Genomic DNA, 17,936 nt, shown 5'->3' with positions numbered 1-17,936 from the left:
CTACAGTACCCTTGGCTGGGGAAAGAATCTGCGTGCGAGACTTGGGGTGGGGACATTTGGGCGCACAGGATGGTCTTCTAGGCTCTGCCTGGCTTGGTTTGCCTTGGGAGTAGAGGCCACTGAGTTCTGAAGGGCAGAGTCCACAGTGGAAGTCATGTCTCACTGTAGGGGTTGTGTTGTCAGGGCCAGTGACAGCCTGACCCTGCTTGAGGGGATGGGACTCTCAGACTCAACCACGCCTCCAGAGAGCCTGGAGACAGAGGGACAGGTGGGCCGCATGTCCTGTGCTCTCGTCACCACCCAGCCACCGCCGCCGCCCGCCAGAGATGATGGCCTCTGTGCCATATGTGGCTTGCGCTCTTGGTTTAGCTTTGCTTTCAGTTTCAATACTGAACTGTCACCCTGGGAACCGGCGAGGAGAGCCGCAGCTGGGGGAAGGGCGCAGGGGACCTTCCCCATCGTCCAGGGCCAGCTCAGGGCCCCCCTCTTCCAGGAGATCTGTCTGCTGCAGTCCACACGTCTGTCCTCTGTGGCACTCACAGTCTGTACCTCGGGTGCTCACATGGCACCCGGGCCTCTGATTGTTTCCTGTGCTCGCTGCCCTTCTCGAGGCGTCTGCGCAGCACCCAGGCCTGCCTCCCAGAGCCCTGGCTCCCCTCCCACGCCCCTCCCTCCCCTCCCACGCCCCTCCCTCCCCTCCCACGCCCCTCCCTCCCCTCCCACGCCCCTCCCTCCAGCGCGGTCAGCATCTCCAGCCCCAACACTCAGGTAGCACGGCTTTGGCCCCGAGGGTTCTGCTCTGCGTGGTACCCGCGTGTGTGTAGGTGTGGCAGGTCTACGAACAGCCTGGTTCAACCATAAGCGTCTGAAGAACTGGCTCCACGCACCATAGGAGGAGCGACACACTTGACCCCCAGCTCCTCGACACTCCTTTGGCTGTGTCAGGGTGGCAAAACCTTCTCCTGGCCCGTAAAGAAAGGAGGAACTTCAGAGAGGGACAAAGGGGAGGAAAGGGAGGGGGATATCACGGGTGACCTCCCTGATGAGCACTCTCCCCCACAGGAGACACCCAGGCCTCTCCCACTTCCTTTCCGTTAGCCCACAGGGCTGGCTCCGCCCCCCCCCCCCACACCTTTCCACCCACCCCCAAGCAAAAACTTTGAGAAGTCTCTCAAGTCAACGTGGCAGGTCTTATTAGTTTCCCTTTGGGTGAATGAGAGGCTGAGCCCTGCTAGCACGGCTTTCCACCACCACCACCACCCCGCCCCCCCCCCCACCTGCACGTGACCCGGGAGCCTGTGGCCTCCTGGAGAAGCCTCCCAGGGCCATTTATGCTTGGAAGGTCTGTCTCCCCCAGCCAAAGTGCCCCAAGGCCCGCATTCCGCAGCTCCCGCCCTCCCACAGGCCAGCCGTCTGCCCCCAGGAAGCATTCTCATACTAATCAAATGAAAGGCGATCACTTTCACCTAATCCCACTTTGTCTAAACATGAAACTCCTGTGTCTGCCCCTCTCTCCTCCGAGGTCATTCCGCCATGGCCTTTCCCTCCAGGTTTGCTCATCAGTTTGGCTTCTCTTCACAGTTCTGTGCACCTCCCTTACCTCCCCCATTAGAACGTGGCTTCACTGAGGGCATGGATGAAACTTTAGCACCTTGCACGGTGCTGGGCATGTAGCAGGCGCTCAATGTATGTTTGTGGAACGAACACATGAATGAATGGTACTGGTCAGCTAGTACCAGTGAGGTGTGTTTTCTGGGCAATAAGTATACCCATGCATACACTGGGTGTGGGGTGGGTGTCACGTGCTCTAGCTTACAGGGGAGAGAGAAACGTGTGCGCTCTGTGTGTGTTACATCTGTGTATTTCTGCACTGTAATTTACAATGGGGGAGCTCGGGAGGGGGTTTGCTGTGGGTATGCAAACACACTGTAGATATACATATGTGCAGGGTGTGGGGATATGTGCGTGAGAGCCTCTGTGTGTCAAAGGGCTCTGGTCCTGTCTGGGCCAGCACAGCCACAAGCTCAGTCGTCGGTTCCTCCTCCGCCAGGCCTGCCTTTGTGAGAATGACAAGCCCGAGCTAATACTGGCTGCACACCAAGCTGATGCCGGCTGGCAGAAGCTGGCTGTGGTGGAGTGGGCCGGGGCGGGGCCCAGGGTTCTGCTGGCGAGAGGGCCGCCACGGCCACCTGGCCCCACACACGGAAAACTCAAAGTCCTCTTGCTTCCCAGGAGAAGAATGCCAGTAGCAGAATGTGTACGTGGCCCATGGGTCCTTGGGGTGAGCCCCCACCAGGCCCGCTCTCCTAGGGGGGTGGTGGGAGAGGGAAGGCAGCTCCCACTGGATTGGAGGGAACCCTTGGCCATCAAGGCAAAAAGGAGAGGTTTGAAATACAAGATAGAGACAAATCCAATTGCCGTCTTTAGGTATCAGCGTGTCTAAATATCCAAATTCAGGACTTGGTTGGTGCAGGTCCCAACGGCCCAGAATTGTGGCTACTGTGGGGCTGCAGCCAGCACCCAAGGCTGATCCTGGTCTCTTGTTCTGCCCGAGAGCTCTAGCCTGAAGTTAAGGTGAAGAGGTGTGTGGGGTGGGGGTGGGAAGCTAAGAAAAGTCTCCCCTCACCCCCATGGAACCTTCCAGTCCAGAAGGTTTCACCCTTCCCCCTTCAGATGTTTGAGGATTTGAAAGTGAGAGGTGGGGAGAGGCGCATTTGCATGTTCACTCACTCTCCCCCAAGTCCCTCAAAATAACCTCCCTCTCCCAGGAACCTGAAACCAAAGAAGCCACCAGCACAAGAAGGCCCGCCCTGCTGGAGGCCGGGGAGGCCCGCACAGGGGCTCCCCTCCCTGGCGTCCTTACAGACGCCCTGGGACACACATTCACTGGCCTAGAGCCCTGGACACCGCCTCATGGGTGAGTGGGGGGCTAGGAAGGTCCACAAGGACACTTGGCTCAAGGAATCGGGCACCTGGTTACCCTTAGTAACCGGTGCTGAGTTCCTCCCACCCCGCCCCATCATTGCAAAGCTCACAGCTGGCTCCAGTCAAAGTCCACTCCCAGGGTGGCAAGAGCTCCACTCCCTTTGAGGCCACTGCAGTATCCCTGGCTCCCATGGCCTGTCCTACTTGGGCTGAAAGCAAAGCCTTTGTGAGAGCATATGGCCCCCGGCCTGTGTGTGTGCACACGCACGCCACAGGAGGGAGCAAGAAAGCGAGGGTGCCCACACCCCCCGCCTGCAAACACACACCTCTGGTTCTCTGTGGTTGTGATTGCATTTCAAAACCAAAATAGCAAAACAGAAGTGGTTTGGGCTGTTCCTGCGTCATCACAGCTGGGCCCCCTTCAGACGTACAGACCCTTTCTGGGGCTGTCACTGGAACATGTCAAGCGGTGTCCAGCACCCACCCATCTGGGCCTCCCCTACAGGAAACAGCCCCTATGTGAAAGCCACGTCCACAGTCTCCATGGAGCAAGTTTAAATCTACACCCGTTCGGCTGAGCCAATGGCTCTCACAGAATCACTAATAACACCCGTGGCATTTTCACACACGCCGGCAAACATGGGGGCCAGATGGTCAGCTGGGCCCACAGAGCAGAGTTCTCCAGTTCCTCGCCCTCTCGCAGCCAGCTCTCACTCCTGAAATACCCCGTCCTCCCTGAAACCTTTCTGGAATTCTCTGGAAAGGAAGTGACAATTTCCTTCATGCCATTTCCCACTCCCTCAACACCCCGCCCCCACAACCACAAACAAAATGGAAACTACCCCAGGAACAGCTGTACCCTCTACTTAAAAACAGCCCCTCCTCCAATAGTCATCACGCTGCACGTTTGCACACTGCACCACATGACCAATGGCGTGTATTTAAGAGGCAGAGGGCCAGACTCGGGGGTCCAGTCTGTAGCCATGGACGTAGCAGAAGTAAGCCAAGTGTGGGACTCCTGCACAACCTTGGTCCAACTAGAGCTGGACTCCAAGCAGCCAGCTAGACCCCCCTCCTCGAACAGATGCCCAGCGAAGGGGCCCCGGCCACAGCTATTTTGTCAGCTTCTTCTCCTCTATTCCTGCCTTCTTACCACTCCCTCCATTTGAGATGAAATCAGGAAGAGGGAGGGAAAAAAATAAAGGTTTTGCAAGCTCTGTTGGTTGGGGTTTCTCTGCGCTTATTTACAAGAAACCCAGTTTCCTTCCTTGGCCCTCGGTCACTGCCTGATTCCCGTGTATGGTTTGTCACAGCTCTGATGGTAAGGCAGGCCCAGAGCTCCTCTCCAACTGCCCCTGCCCTTTCTCAGCTCTAGGCCTGCCCCTACTTTCCTGCCAGAGCTGGCGCACTGGAGGAGGGGTCAGGGCTGCAGGTCGCAGGCACAGAGACGTCTGCTCCTCTTTCTCCAGGAGACCCAACAAGAGGTGTGACCCCGGAAAAGTCAGCCATCTTTCTGGGCTGTGGTCTCTGTCATCCTTAAGATGGGTGAGGGCTGAGGGGAATCCAGGCCTAGCAGCTGCTCACCAGGGAGTCTCGGGTGAATGAAGATGGTGGTGGGAAAGTGCTTTGAAAATTAAAACACACTCATTCAGATGATGAGTTCCAGGTGACCTCCCAGAGAGCAAGGGGGCTGGGGATCCCATTAAGCTCCTGGATGCCCCCCATGGCTCTAGAACATAGATAGGGTGGGCTGCAGGCTTCCAGTTGTTGGCTTGGAAGGGGCTGGCTCCTCTCCTGGGATGGGGGCCCTGTAGGGAGGGACAGGCTGCTGTGGTTGAAGGAGTGCTCCCAGTCCCCTGTCCTCACCACCTCCAACCAGCCCTAGCCCTCTGGGTTGTGGTTATGTGGCAAGAGCACTGAAGAAGCCCCAGTGGGATGGGGGGAGGGCTATGACAAAGGGAACCTATTTCCCCAGCTGTCCTGACTCCCAGGGGCCTGGCCTGAGAAAGCCAAAAGAGCGCTCCCTGGAGGTGCCTGCAGCCACCACACCCTCATCTCCGGAGCTCCAGGGACCAGCAGGAGGCAGAGGGGCACCAAGCGCTCCTGGGAAGCGAAGAACAAGTCAGTGATGGGGAGAACATGCTGCGGGAAAGCGGGCAAAGCCAAATCCAGGCCAGCTACTGAACCCCAGCGGGGTGCGCTGCCAGCCACAGCCTAGAAGACCCCAGAAGTCCCTGCAGACTGTAAGGGCACGGGCTTCCCAGCGAGAGGACCCAGCTTTGCCTTGGGGCTTAGGCAGGTCACCCTCTTCCTCCGGGAAACGAGGCCATCCTCCCTAGCTCACGGGATTGTTGTGGAAGGCCAGCAGGTCAATGTAGGTGAGAGCCCTGTGTTACCCCCTAAGTGTGTTTTTAGATTTCCTGGTCAGATCCGTGTCTCTTTGGCTGAGGTCATGCATTAAGCATTCAGGATATCTCTACCTAGATGGACAGGAAGAAAGGGAAATGGAGTGGTGGGATGAAATGGAGGCTGAGGGGGGGACATAACCAACAATCATCAAACATGGTGGAGAGCGGAAACCAGTTTGACTATGGGGAGGAGGTGGGACTGGCTGGGGGGGCAGGGAAATCAGGGGGATAAGTGCATAGGCCTCGATTCACCAGGTGGTGGAATTTGAACTTGATCTGGAAGGCAACTGGGAGTTACTGTTGATTCTTGAGCAAGGGAGGGGCATAAAGCAAGCAGTTCCCAAGGAAGATCAGTTTGTTCTGAGTGCATGAGTGGAGGAGATGGAAGGGGACCAGGTGGGGCACCTGGAGCCAAGGAGGTGAATCCCAGGGCCACCCTGAAGGAATAAAATGACAGAGTACAGGGCCATACAGTAATTGCAGAGACCTCAAGATTGCAACCTGTTCTTGCTGTGAGAATTGTAAAAGATAGAGTGACTGGGGCAGGAAATATGGCAAGAACATGAGCTCAGTTTGGACATTTTGAAGTTGGGATTATCTTGAAAAATCCAGGATTAATGGTGGAAAAAAGAGGGCCCAGACAGTCATTTTGCTAAACACACACACACACACACACACACACGAACACGCACACGCACACACACACCCTGGCGGGTGGGGCCTCGACAGGCCTTCAGTGGCCAGAGGAGCAGGCCTGGCCTGGCGAGGCTGGCATTCTGGACACTGTAGCAGAAAGCTGCATGTGCTGAATGAAAATGCTTCAAATGGCACACACTCCACCCCCACCCCTGCCCCCAGTAAGGCCTGCCTGCTTCCACGGGGGGTGGGGGGGGATGGGCGGGGGACAGACACACTGACCAGAGACTAATTAAATTTATTAGTGGGTTTTTTAGAAGCTGGGGCAATCTGTGGCTGGGCACCAAAAGGATATTAAGTCAGATAACTTTTATTGAAGGGACAGTGTTCTTTGTCTAGGCCCCTGCCAGCATGTGTCCTAGAAACGAATGCAGAGGCTCCCTGCTGGGATCTGGGGCTCCCCCAGGTGGGAGGGGTGGCGCGGGGTTTGAGACCTGCTTGGCTCTTGGTGCCCCTTCCAAACGCCCCCTTCCCCTACTGGCTACTTTCCAGGCAAGGAAAAGCAAGGGGCAGTCCAGCGTCCCCTGCACAGAGAGGCGGGCTCGAGAAAGCATGAGGTGGAAAGAGCCTACAGGCTGGGCTGGGCAGACAGGGAGGGCACCTTCAGCCCCGATGTAACCGGGAGCTCGCGGGGGCTCCTCCCTCCCCCTCCCCCACATGGCTGAAAGCCTCTCCTTGACTCAGTCTCAGGATGTCAAAGTTAAAAGGGACCTGAAAGATCATGGCATCCATCCTTCCTGTCATCCAACTGCAGACACCGAGTTCTCGAGGAAAGAGAAGTGACTTGCTCAAGGTCACACAGCTAGTTGCCGTGACTCCCAGGTGACCTTTCTTTCTCCCCTCCTCATTGTCTCTCCGGCATCCTCAAAAAAGCCAACCCTTTCCTTTGGTGATAACAGACAGCAGCCAAAGACCCAGGGCTGACAAATAACAATGAGGCCACACATGTGCAGAACACATTTAACATTCGCAATGACTTCCCCACCTCTGCGTCTTTGTTCACACTGTCCCCTAGGCCTGATATGCCCTTCCCCAATTTCTGCAGCGCCAATTCCCACACGGTGTTCAAGATCTGAAGCAAATGTCACCTCCTTTACAAAGCTTTACCTGCTTCTTCCTCACCTGATATATCTCCTCCTCCTTCTCCTCTTCTTAACACCTTAGCTTGACTTACATTAAAGCAGGGGGTCTGCAAACTATGGCCCATGTGCCAAATCCAGCCCACCGTCTTCTTGTGTGGCCAGTGAGCTAAGGACGGTTTTTGTATTTTTTTAAGGATTGGGGAAAAAAATCAAAAGAACAATATTTCCTGCCACAGAAGAATTACATGAAGTCCAAATTTCAGTGTCCACAAAGAAAGTTTTATTGGAATGCAGCTACATGCATTCGTTTACGTATTGTCTGTGGTGGTTCTGCATCGTAAGTTGAGTTGCTGTGACAAGAGTTCACATGGGCCGCAAAGGCTAAACTACTTACTATGTGGTCCTTTCAGGAAAAGTTTGCTGACTCCTGGACCAAAGGCTTCACTCCCCTTCAGAGTGAATAAATTCAAGCTCCTTTCGTAGAAGAATGTCACGGAGACTCACAGGTGCCTGGAGGGAGGCATGGAACATCAAGTACAAACTGCCAATTTTCATCAGAAAGTTCTAGCCCTGGCTCTGCCCACGGTGTGACCTTGAGCAAGTCACTTTTGCTTTGTTGGCCTCAGTTTCCTCAGCTGCACAGCGAGGGGGGTTGGACTGGATGGCCTCAGGCCCTTTCTAGCCCTACAATTTAGAGACTCAGCAATCTGCTGCATTTGCAACTCACAGTTTTGAGCAGGCACCATTCTGATCATTTTCTCTCAGAACAAGACCTTACAGAAGGTTCCCCTGCCCAGCTGTGGCTTTCCCTACCATTGTGGGCCCCCTCACTTATACTCACGTGCCCCGCCCGACCCTTCCCTTCTGCTGACCTGTCTGCCCTTCTCTCCGAACTCCTCTTCCGGCAAAATGAACATGGCCTCCTCTGAGGAAGCACCGCCCCCCCTCACCCGGTGGTCCAGGAGCCTCCATTTTGCGGGGTGGGGTGGAGGCAGGGAAAGAAGGGCTCTCGGCTCTCCTCGGCCTCGCAGGGCCCACAGCAGACAGGCAGTGGAGCAGGAGATAGGGCCAGCCCTCCCCGCACCCCTGCTCTGCCAGAGGAAACAGCCCCTCTCTGCCACTTCCTGTCCCAGGGGTTTCAGCAGTTTCCCCTTCAGGGCCTGCGGGCCCTCCCAGCCCCGCCCCTGCCCCACACAGGTCAGAGAGTGCAGAGAGGGGAGGGGCCCTGTGGGTGAGTGGGGAGGATCCCTCACAGGAAGGCTGAGGAGACAGCTGTCTACACAAGGGGACGCCCCAGCAGCTCCTCTGCCAGCCTGCTTGGGCTGGGGGAGCCGGGACCTGGGAGGGAGATGGGACTGTCTCCACAAACCCTCTCCTGTTAGCAGATGAGTACACATGAGCTCATCACCTCACCTAGCGATCACCTTGGAGAGCACAGTGAGCCTGCTGGGTGAAAGAGTGGGCTGTAAATGCTGAGGTCAGTTCTGCCTGGGCTGAGGACCAGCCCTGGGTGGCTTCAGATGGAGAGACGGGTTGAAGCGAGAGAGCCTGGGGAAACCAGGCCAACCATGGTGGTTAATTCGGAGCAGCAGGTGACACTGAAATCAATGGCACGTCAAAACTTTGCATGATTTTGTCCCTAGCGCCGATGGACAGAGGCAACAATGGAGAACAAAGTATTCTATTACATGCGGGTCAAGGGTAGTGGCATTTTCTGGGTGATGGAACAGGAAGCTATCACGTTCCACAGCCGCTGCTGATTTGGTGTGGTGACTTCTACTTGTAAATACCTCCCAGTTGCCTTTGCAAGGTGGGGCTCCTAGCAGTGGGGCTGTGAGCCCGTGAGGGATCCGGGCAGGTGACCGGAAGCTCTGCCAGGCCTTCCCAAGGCAATAGGTCAGAGGAGCAGTAGTAGCCTGAGGCTCTGCACCTCTGCCCAGTTGTCAGTCCCCCTGAAGACAAGTTAGAAGTACATGATGATGGTTCTAGAAGCCTTGGTGCCTGGGATGGGGTCCTAATAGTGGATAGACACAACCACCTTGGCCCCCTGTGGTAATAGTGTTCCATGAGGTTCAAGTAGCAGTGAGCGAAGCTAAGGGTAAGGGGACCCCTAGAAATGATGGTCTGAATGGGCCAACGAAAAGGGATGGGAAGATGGTCTCCCGGCTCTGAGAGGTCATCTTCTTGTGCTTTTGGCTAAGAGCCCTGACCAGCCAGGCCTCCTGTCAATAGAACAGTCTGGCTTCGCCCCCTCTCCCCTCCCTCCATGCCTCCAGAGCCAAAAAGACCCAGCGCCCCTGCGATAGAGCCCCATCGCCCCTGAGGGGCGTGTCCGCTCCACCCCGCAAGTTGGAGTAAATACTGCTTCACAGCTGATATGGAGGATGCCAAGGAAGCCTCAGAGACAACATCTGGATGTGCACCCGGGCTCCTGCCAGCCCCTCCCTACATCTGCAGTGCAAACCCAGGGACAGGGTTTGGTTACAAGCCCAACTCAAAGCTGGTGGCATGTGTTTGGAAAGCACACCTGACTGGGCGGAGCGGGTGGAAGCATTTGAGACCGGTGCCAGCTCAGGGCAAGCGCTTGCGGGGTTGGCACTGATCTGAGCTAGTGTTGGACCCGGGATGGCGGGTGTAGCCACTGTGGCCTCAACCGTGGGCATGTTGCAGGAGGGGCAGAGTGGCGTGGGTACTCATTTAAAGTGGGCAAGATTTTCTTTTGTGCCCTCTGATATCACGCCAGCCTGTTTCCTCTGCTTCTGGGGAAGGGGACCGAACAGTAAAAATTACAGGGTGACAGGGTGGAGCATAGGGAAGATGGCACGGATTTACATTTATTGGGTACAAGCCGCGGGGCTGGTGTCGCGCCAGTCACTTGCCGTAGGGCTATCTCCTTTCATTCTTACAGCATCGCAAAGTAGCTAGTCAGTGGCAGAGCCCGGGTTTGAACCCAGGTTTATTTCCAACTAGTACGCTCTTTGAACTTTGTTTCCAGTTACATCTCTTTTGGTAATAATCCTGTTTTAATAGTTCCATTTTACAAGCAGGAGAAGTGAGGCTTAGAAAAGATGAGGTAACAGGACCAAGGTCACACTGCCTGTCAAGAATGGAGGCAGAACTCAAACCCAGGCCTGTGTGACCTCAGAGTCTGTGCTTTTTCCCACTGCTCCATGCTGGCGACCACCTGCTCAGATTCCTAGCTCCGAGCTTGCTCACAACACCCAACGTTGAAGGCTCGGAGCCCCTACGATGTCCTTCAACAAAAGCTTCCCAGGCCTGTGTCCCAGATGCCTCAAAGCTCCACCTGATAGGTGAAACGTAACTTTCTGGGCAAAATGGTGACGAGTTGAGCCCCTGTGGCCAGCTGTGGAGGAGAGGTATTGTGGAGTACAAGGCTTCCGGCTCTGTTGATGAAGGAGGCTGACTCTATTCCTGTACCTCAGGAGACTACTGCTTCCAGAGTGTTGCTGGCTTCAGACCTGGAGTGGCTTAGGCATGGTCCCTGCCCCATAAATATACACTTGCTCTCGCCTTACACATAATTTAAGTCTGGGTTCTTATCTCAGGGTGTTGGTTCACATGTTTTTTCAAATATTTATGGAAAGTCAGCCCTGAACACCTCATAGGTGCCAGGTCTGTGGCCAGGGGCCTATCGCTGGGCCCACCCCATTCTTCTCTGTGGTAGGGTCTATTTGTATCTAAGTTCCCAGTAAGCTGGGTTAGCCCATCTGCCTAAACAACATTGCTGGGTTTTTTTCCCCTTAAAACACTCCTATAGCCAGTGTCTCTTCAAAATTGAGGCTCGGAGGTTGGGGGAAAATGGGGAGTGACTGCTAATGGGTATAGAGTTTCTTTATGGGGCAATAAAAATATTCTAAAATGGGTTGTGGTGAAGGACATACAACTCTGTGAGTATACAAAAAGGCATTGAATTATATACTTTAATTGGGTGAATTGTATGGTATTGAATTATAATTATATCTAATAAAGCTGTTATTAAAAAAAAAAAGTGGCCCAGAGAGGGCTCACTCAAGGCCACACGCAAGTTCATAGAACAGCTCAGGCCAGACTCCAGGTCTTCGGAGTTCTGATTCTGATTCTCCTCCCATCAGCCTCCCCATAACCCTGAACAAGCATAACTGCTGAGGTTCAGCGAGTGTGCAAGGCAGCCCTATGCATGAGGGTTGGCGGCTGGATCTAGAGCAACAGGGTAGGAGTAGAAAATGCTCTAGAGCTGGGGCTTCAACTTAGGTCTCCATGAGCGTGGCCAAGTCCCTGCCCATCTCTGAGACCCAGCGGCCCCATCTGTTAAGTGAAGTGGATGAGTCTGGTGATCCTTTGCAAAAGGCTCCACCAGCTCTGACCGTCTGCAGTTCTAATTATAAAGCCCTGCAGGATGGAAGAGACTGGCATGTTGGATACAGGGCTCTTCTTGGAGTGCTGCAGGGGGCCTGGACACAATTAGGTGTTCCAGCTGATGTTCCTCATGCAGAGTGACGACCAGGACTTTCCCATGAGAGTCAGATGCTTTCAGAGGATTCCACTGCTGAGTTTCTCTATGGGGGGGGGTAGCTGGTCCTGATTTCACTCCCCCCCACCGCCCCTGCCCACCAGCAGTGCTAGGTGGTAGAATAACCCATAATAGAGACCCATTGATCATGTCCTTTGGAGATGTCAGGAATCAGGTTCTTGGCCTGGCCCCTAGGCAGCCCCACCGCGTGCTAAGCTTGCCTCCGTGGTGGAGGGAATGACTGCTGATGGCCACCAGTCTAGTCCCCACTGGACAGGATGTTTCCACATCAAGCCCCACTTCCTGCAGCTAGGCCTGGGCTCCGGTTTCCCCCTTCTCTTGCCATGTGGTTGCCTGCCCTCTGCCCCCTCCCCTTGCTGGGTGTTTACAGGCTGCCTTATCAGCCTGGGGAATCTGGGCCTCACCCAGTCGGCTGCCCTGCCCCGCCCGGCACAGCCAGCCTGCCCAGGGCCCTACCTGCTGTGGTTTCGTCACTCCAGGCAGGCACCCCTACACCCCTCGCAGGCAGGGGCTGTGGATGAGAGCTTGCTGCCTGCCGGAGTCAGAGCTGAATATTCATAGCGCGTCGTCCACCTTGTACAAGCTGGGGGAGGGTATGCCCTCTTTCTACATTGTCACTGTCTCTATCTGCAGGCTCTCGGGACAGAAATGAGGCGCTCGGGCTGCTGAGGAGGCTAACTTTGGCCTGGAGAGCCTCGACGGCTCTTCTGTTCTCAGCCACAAAGAGGTGAGCAGGGGGCTGGGGGCGCAGCAGTAGGCTGGAAGGCTCTGAGTGTACAGACAGTTGGTTGTTTTTTTTTTTAACTGCAGAGTACTGTAAACACCTCACGCTACAGGTGGGGCGGAATGAGGGGCTGCAGACTGAGTGTAGTGGAGGAGGGAAGGCTGGGGAATCCGTGGGCACAGCCTTCAGAGCCCAGACCTCAGAGCTTCCTGGGTCCCACGCTGTCTCCATCTCACCTTGGGATCTGGTCACCCACCCAAAGGCTACGATGAGGCCAGGGCCAACCACTGAGCAAGTCCGATGACTTCCCCTCAGAGCACAACAGCTTAGATTTTTCCATCAAATGAGTTTGAACTAAGGAAGGGGACAGGAATGGGGACAGTGGGCAAATAAACCTGCAGGAGGTGATGGATTTCCCTTCCAGCACTTTGGGCTAATACCTCGAAAGTTCACGTTCTGACCTGTTCCTAGACAGGTCCCACAGGGACAGGGCTTGCTTGCCAAAGCTGACCAATCCCCAGAGCAGGAATCAAAGCCACAGTCCAAACCTGCTCATCTTCCAGGGGCTTCCATTTTGTTCACTGAGAAATCAATTAAAATATGCTCAGGCAGTAGACCGCGGCATCACACTACAGATAAAATGCCATACTTCAAAGAAATTTTATACAGCTGTGTCTTTCTAGGTCTCTAAGATACAATTCAATAGTTTGGGGCGCTTGGGTGGGAAAGTTTGGAAAAACTCTGCTCAGGCAATTTTGCCATTAATGGGCTATGTAACCACAGGCATGCCATGTCACATGGCTCTCACAGCCTCGGGCTTCCCCCGCCCCCCTCCGCCAGAGATTTCATGCTGCTCAGAGCTTCTCACAAGCTTACTGACCCTAGTAGCAGTCAGGGCTCCGCAGGCCACCCCACCTCCCCAGAAATAACTTCCCACCACTCAGAAAAATCATAAACCATTTAGTGTTAATGTGTTAATGGGTGATACTGGGTTAATGTGTCACCTCTCTCCTCAGCACATTTTCATTTTAAAAGGCCATCCGGAGCTACCCTGCTTTAACCTAAGGAGTGGCTCCGGGGTTAATAGGGGTGCCAGTGAGCAAGGGAGGGTTTCTTGCTGACACCATTAGCCCTGGAGCGAGCCGGCCTTCCCCATCCACTCCCCATGCCTGTGGTCTCTGTTGGGAAGCTGTATAGAGGGGATGTGAAAGTCTTTGAAAAGCTAGCCAGGCCTGGTGCAGCAGAAAGCCCACTTGACTGGGCATGAGGAAGAGTAAGTTCCAGTCATGGCCCTGCCTCTGCCTAGCTCCTCCCCTAGCCTCTGAGCTGGCGCCTGCCCCTACTCCAGGGCACACATGTACATCTATGGCTGTGGCCACACCAGCCGTACTCGGCAGAGCTTTACAGTCCAAACTCATCTGCTTGCTTTCCAAAGGTCTTTCACAGTCTGACCCCACCCTACCTACTCAGCCTCGTTTCCCATGATTTCCCAACTCAAGCCTGGGCTTCAAGCCCAGTGGTCTCCTCATGGTCCCCTGAGGGAACATTCCAGGCTCATTCACGGAGTTTCTCAGGCCTGCCAGGCCCTTGCTGCTCTGTTTTGGTTAATCAAATAGTGCCCATCTAGCAAGGTCCCAACCAAGTTCCCCAGATCCATGGAGCTGGTTGTGCCCTGATAACGAGAGTCCACACCAATGGAGGAGCCCCCTTCTAAACTCCCATAGCCCTTAAATTTGACCACAAGATCTCTTAATCCCACACAATCTTGAATTGCTCTTTATTTCATGTGTATGTCTTATTTCCCCATCAGGTGGTAAAATCCATGGGATCAAGGTCTATTTAATCTTCTCCTGACTCTAACAAACACAGGTCTGGGCATTCATGAACTAAGTCTGTGTAAATTCTCAGCCCAAGTGAGATCTCTAGAAAAGAGACCCCGAATCCTGATAGATCTGAGGGCTACAGTCTAGGGGTGGGGATAGGGATAGAATTAGGGGGCAAAGGTCTCCAGGCTCAAACATTACTAGTCTTCTCTTGCTCCAGGCCTCTACTAAGGAAAACACCTACCAGCTAGAGTCATTTATTCCAAACAGCATCAAGAAGGCGGTTGATGATCAATCAGGTCATCATCAAAGCATTCTCTCTTTGTACAAAACCACAGTGTTTCTACCTGGTGAATATTGGGTGCTGCTCTGATCACTGGACCCTTGGGAAAGACTTCATGATGCTGGATCAGTTATAAGAGCTAAAGTGGTTCAAGAGAATGCGGTGTGAGGATAACTTTTTTTTTTTTAAGAGGTCTTTTGTTGGCTAGATAGACAAGGTTGAAAAGGGATATGACTGTCATCTAGAAAATGATGTATGGAGCAGATAATGATGGAACCCTGCACCAAAAATAGGTTATAGGGCTTCTCTGGTGGCGCAGTGGTTGAGAGTCCGCCTGCTGATGCAGGGGACACGGGTTCGTGCCCCGGTCTGCGAAGATCCCACATGCCATGGAGCGGCTGGGCCCATGAGCCGTGGCCGCTGAGCCTGAGCGTCCAGAGCCTGTGCTCTGCAACGGGAGAGGCCACAGCAGTGAGAGGCCCGCATATCAAAAAAAAAAAAAAAAGGGTTATAAACGAAGGGCAAATAATAAATAGTTCTATTTTGCAAACGCATAGTAAAGTTAAGAAACTCTTTACTGAAGAATATCAATGAGGGACTCCCCTGGTGGTCCAGTGGTTAAGAATCCGCCTTCCAATGCAGGGGATGTGGGTTTGATTCCTGGTCGGGGAACTACGATCCCCCATGTCGCGGGACAACTAAGCCCACGTGCCGAAACTACTGAGCCCTCGTGCCTCAACTAGAGGGCCGGTATGCCACAAACTATGGAGCCCACGTACTCTGGAGCCCGTGAGCCACAGCTACAGAGAAGCCAGCGTGCCACAACTAAGATCCCGCATGCTGCAACTAAGACCTGACATGGCCAAAAATAAATAAATAAATAAATATATTTTTAAAAGAACGAGTTAAAAAAAAAGAATATCGGGGCTTCCCTGGGGGCACAGTGGTTGAGAGTCCACCTGCCGACGCAGGGGACACGGGTTCGTGCCCCGGTCCGGGAAGATCCCACATGCCGCGGAGCGGCTGGGCCCGTGAGCCATGGCTGCTGAGCCTGCGCGTCTGGAGCCTGTGCTCCGCAATGGGAGAGGCCACAACAGTGAGAGGCCCACGTACCGCTAAAAAATATATATATATATATATTGGACTTCCCTGGTGCCACAGTGGGTTAAGAATCCGTCTGCCAATGCAGGGAACAGGGGTTCAACCCTTGGTCCGGGAAGATCCCACATGCCGCGGAGCAACTAAGCCCATGGGCCACAACTACTGAGCCTGCGCGCCTAGAGCCTGTGCTCCACAATAAGAGAAGCCACTGCAATGATAAGCCTGCATACTGCAATGAAGCCCCCGCTCGCTGCAACTAGAGAAAGCCCATGCACAGCAGCGAAGACCCAACACGGCCAAAAATAAATTAAAAAAGAAAAAGAATATCAGTGAAGAGATTAAGCATCTTCTAAAATGACAGTAACATTAGGGTCATCCATGATTATAAAATAAGATCACAAAGGCACAGCCAAACATATCTGCTATAACAGTTAATGTAAATAGAATAAATGCAAGTATTAAAAAAAGATATTATAAATAAGCCATAAGGATATATTGTAAAGCACAGGGAATATAGCCAACATTTTATAATAACTCTAAATAGAGTATAACCTTTAAAAATTGTGAATCACTGTGTTGTACACCTGAAACTTATATGATATTGTAAATCAACTATATGTCAATTAAAAAATGATACTGACAATCTGATTCTAAAATTTACATGGAGTTGCAAACGACTTAAAATAGGCAAGAACAACTTTGATAAAGAACAAAGTTGGAGGGCTAATACTACCTGATTTTAAGAATGATTATAAAGCTACAGTAATCAAAACAATTGGTATTAGCATAAGGATAAACAAATAGATCAATCAACAGAACATAATATAGAGTCCAGAAATAAACCTATATATAAGGACAACTGTAACAGACTAACAATAACTTTTTCAACAAGTGGTGCTGGAATAACTGGATATCCATATGTAAAAAGAAGAAAATGAATTTGGATTTGTACCACTCAGCATAGAGAAAAATTAACTCGAAATTGATCGAAGACCAAATGTAAAACCTAAAACTACAAAACTTCTAAAAGAAACCATAAGACAAAAATATCTATGGCCTGAGGCTAGGTGAAGCATTCCAAGATACAACACCAAAAGCATGATCCATAAAAGTAAAAACTGATTGGTTAGACTTGAAAACTTCTGCTCTTCAAAAGACACTATGGGACTTCCCTGGTGGCGCAGTGGTTAAGAATCCACCTGCCAATGCAGGGGACACGGGTTTGAGCCCTGGTTTGGGAAGATCCCACATGCCGCAGAGCAGCTAAGCCCGTGTGCCACAACTCCTGAGCCTGTGCTCTAGAGCCCATGTGCCACAGCTACTGAGCCCATGTGCCACAACTACTGTAGCCTGTGCGCCTAGAGCCCGTGCTCTGCAACAAGAGAAGCTACCACAATGAGAAGCCCATGCACCACAACGGAGAGTAGCCCCCGCTCACTGCAACTAGAGAAAGCCCACAGCAATGAATACCCAATGCAGCCAAAAATAAACAAACAAACAAGTAAATAAATGTAGTAGTAATATTCTAAAAAAAAAGACACTATGACTCTGAAGGCATGTCTACATTAATAATAACTTAAAAAAAATTCTTCTAGCTCATTCTAATCACTAAATGGCAAGGATTTTATGTGGCTATTTTTTGTCTTCAATAAAAAATTTAACCCCCCCCCAAAAAAAGACACTATGAAGAGAATGAAAAGACAAGGCACATACTCAGACAAAATCTTTGTAAAGCATGTATCTGATAAAGGTCTTATATCTAGAATATATAAAGATTTCTCAAAACTCAACTACAAGAAAACAAACAAGTCAATTTAAAAATGGGCCAAAGTTTTGAACAGACACCTCACCAAAGTAGATATATTGGTGACAAATAAGTACATGAAAAGATGTTCAATTCATGAGTCATTAGGGCAATACAAATTAAAACTACAGTGAGATACAACTGCACACCCATTAGAATGGGTAAAATTTTAAGACTGCCCACACCAAGTGTTGACAAGGATGTGGAGCAACTGAAACTCTAATACACAGCTGGTGGGAATGTAAAATGGTACAATGACTTTGGAAAACAGATTGATAGTTTCTTAAAAAGTTGAACCTACAACTACTGAATGATCCAGTCATTCCACTCCTAGGTATTTGACCAATAGAAAAAGACACATATAGCTATAGAAAGATTTGTACAAAGATGCTCACTGCAGCGTTTTTTGTAATAGCCAAAAAGTAGAAAAAATCAAAACCACCAGATGTCCACCAAGCGATGAATAGATCAACAATATATGGTATATCCATTCAACAGAATTCTACTTAGCAGTAAAAGGGAGTGAAATACTGATATAGACAACAACATGGATGGATCT

The 17,936-nt window shown here is 52.1% G+C and overlaps 1 protein-coding gene across 7 annotated transcripts in view; it reads right to left on the bottom strand.

Moving 5' to 3' along the window:
* Positions 1–17,936, bottom strand: part of ELF4 (E74 like ETS transcription factor 4) — a 47,873-nt gene that overhangs the window by 14,645 nt on the left and 15,292 nt on the right. The window lies entirely within an intron of this gene.

This window comes from Pseudorca crassidens, chromosome X (genome assembly GCF_039906515.1).
Source record: "Pseudorca crassidens isolate mPseCra1 chromosome X, mPseCra1.hap1, whole genome shotgun sequence".
Lineage (NCBI taxonomy): Eukaryota > Metazoa > Chordata > Mammalia > Artiodactyla > Delphinidae > Pseudorca > Pseudorca crassidens.
Note: the sequence above shows the minus strand (reverse complement) of the source record. Positions and strands in the feature narration are given on the sequence as shown.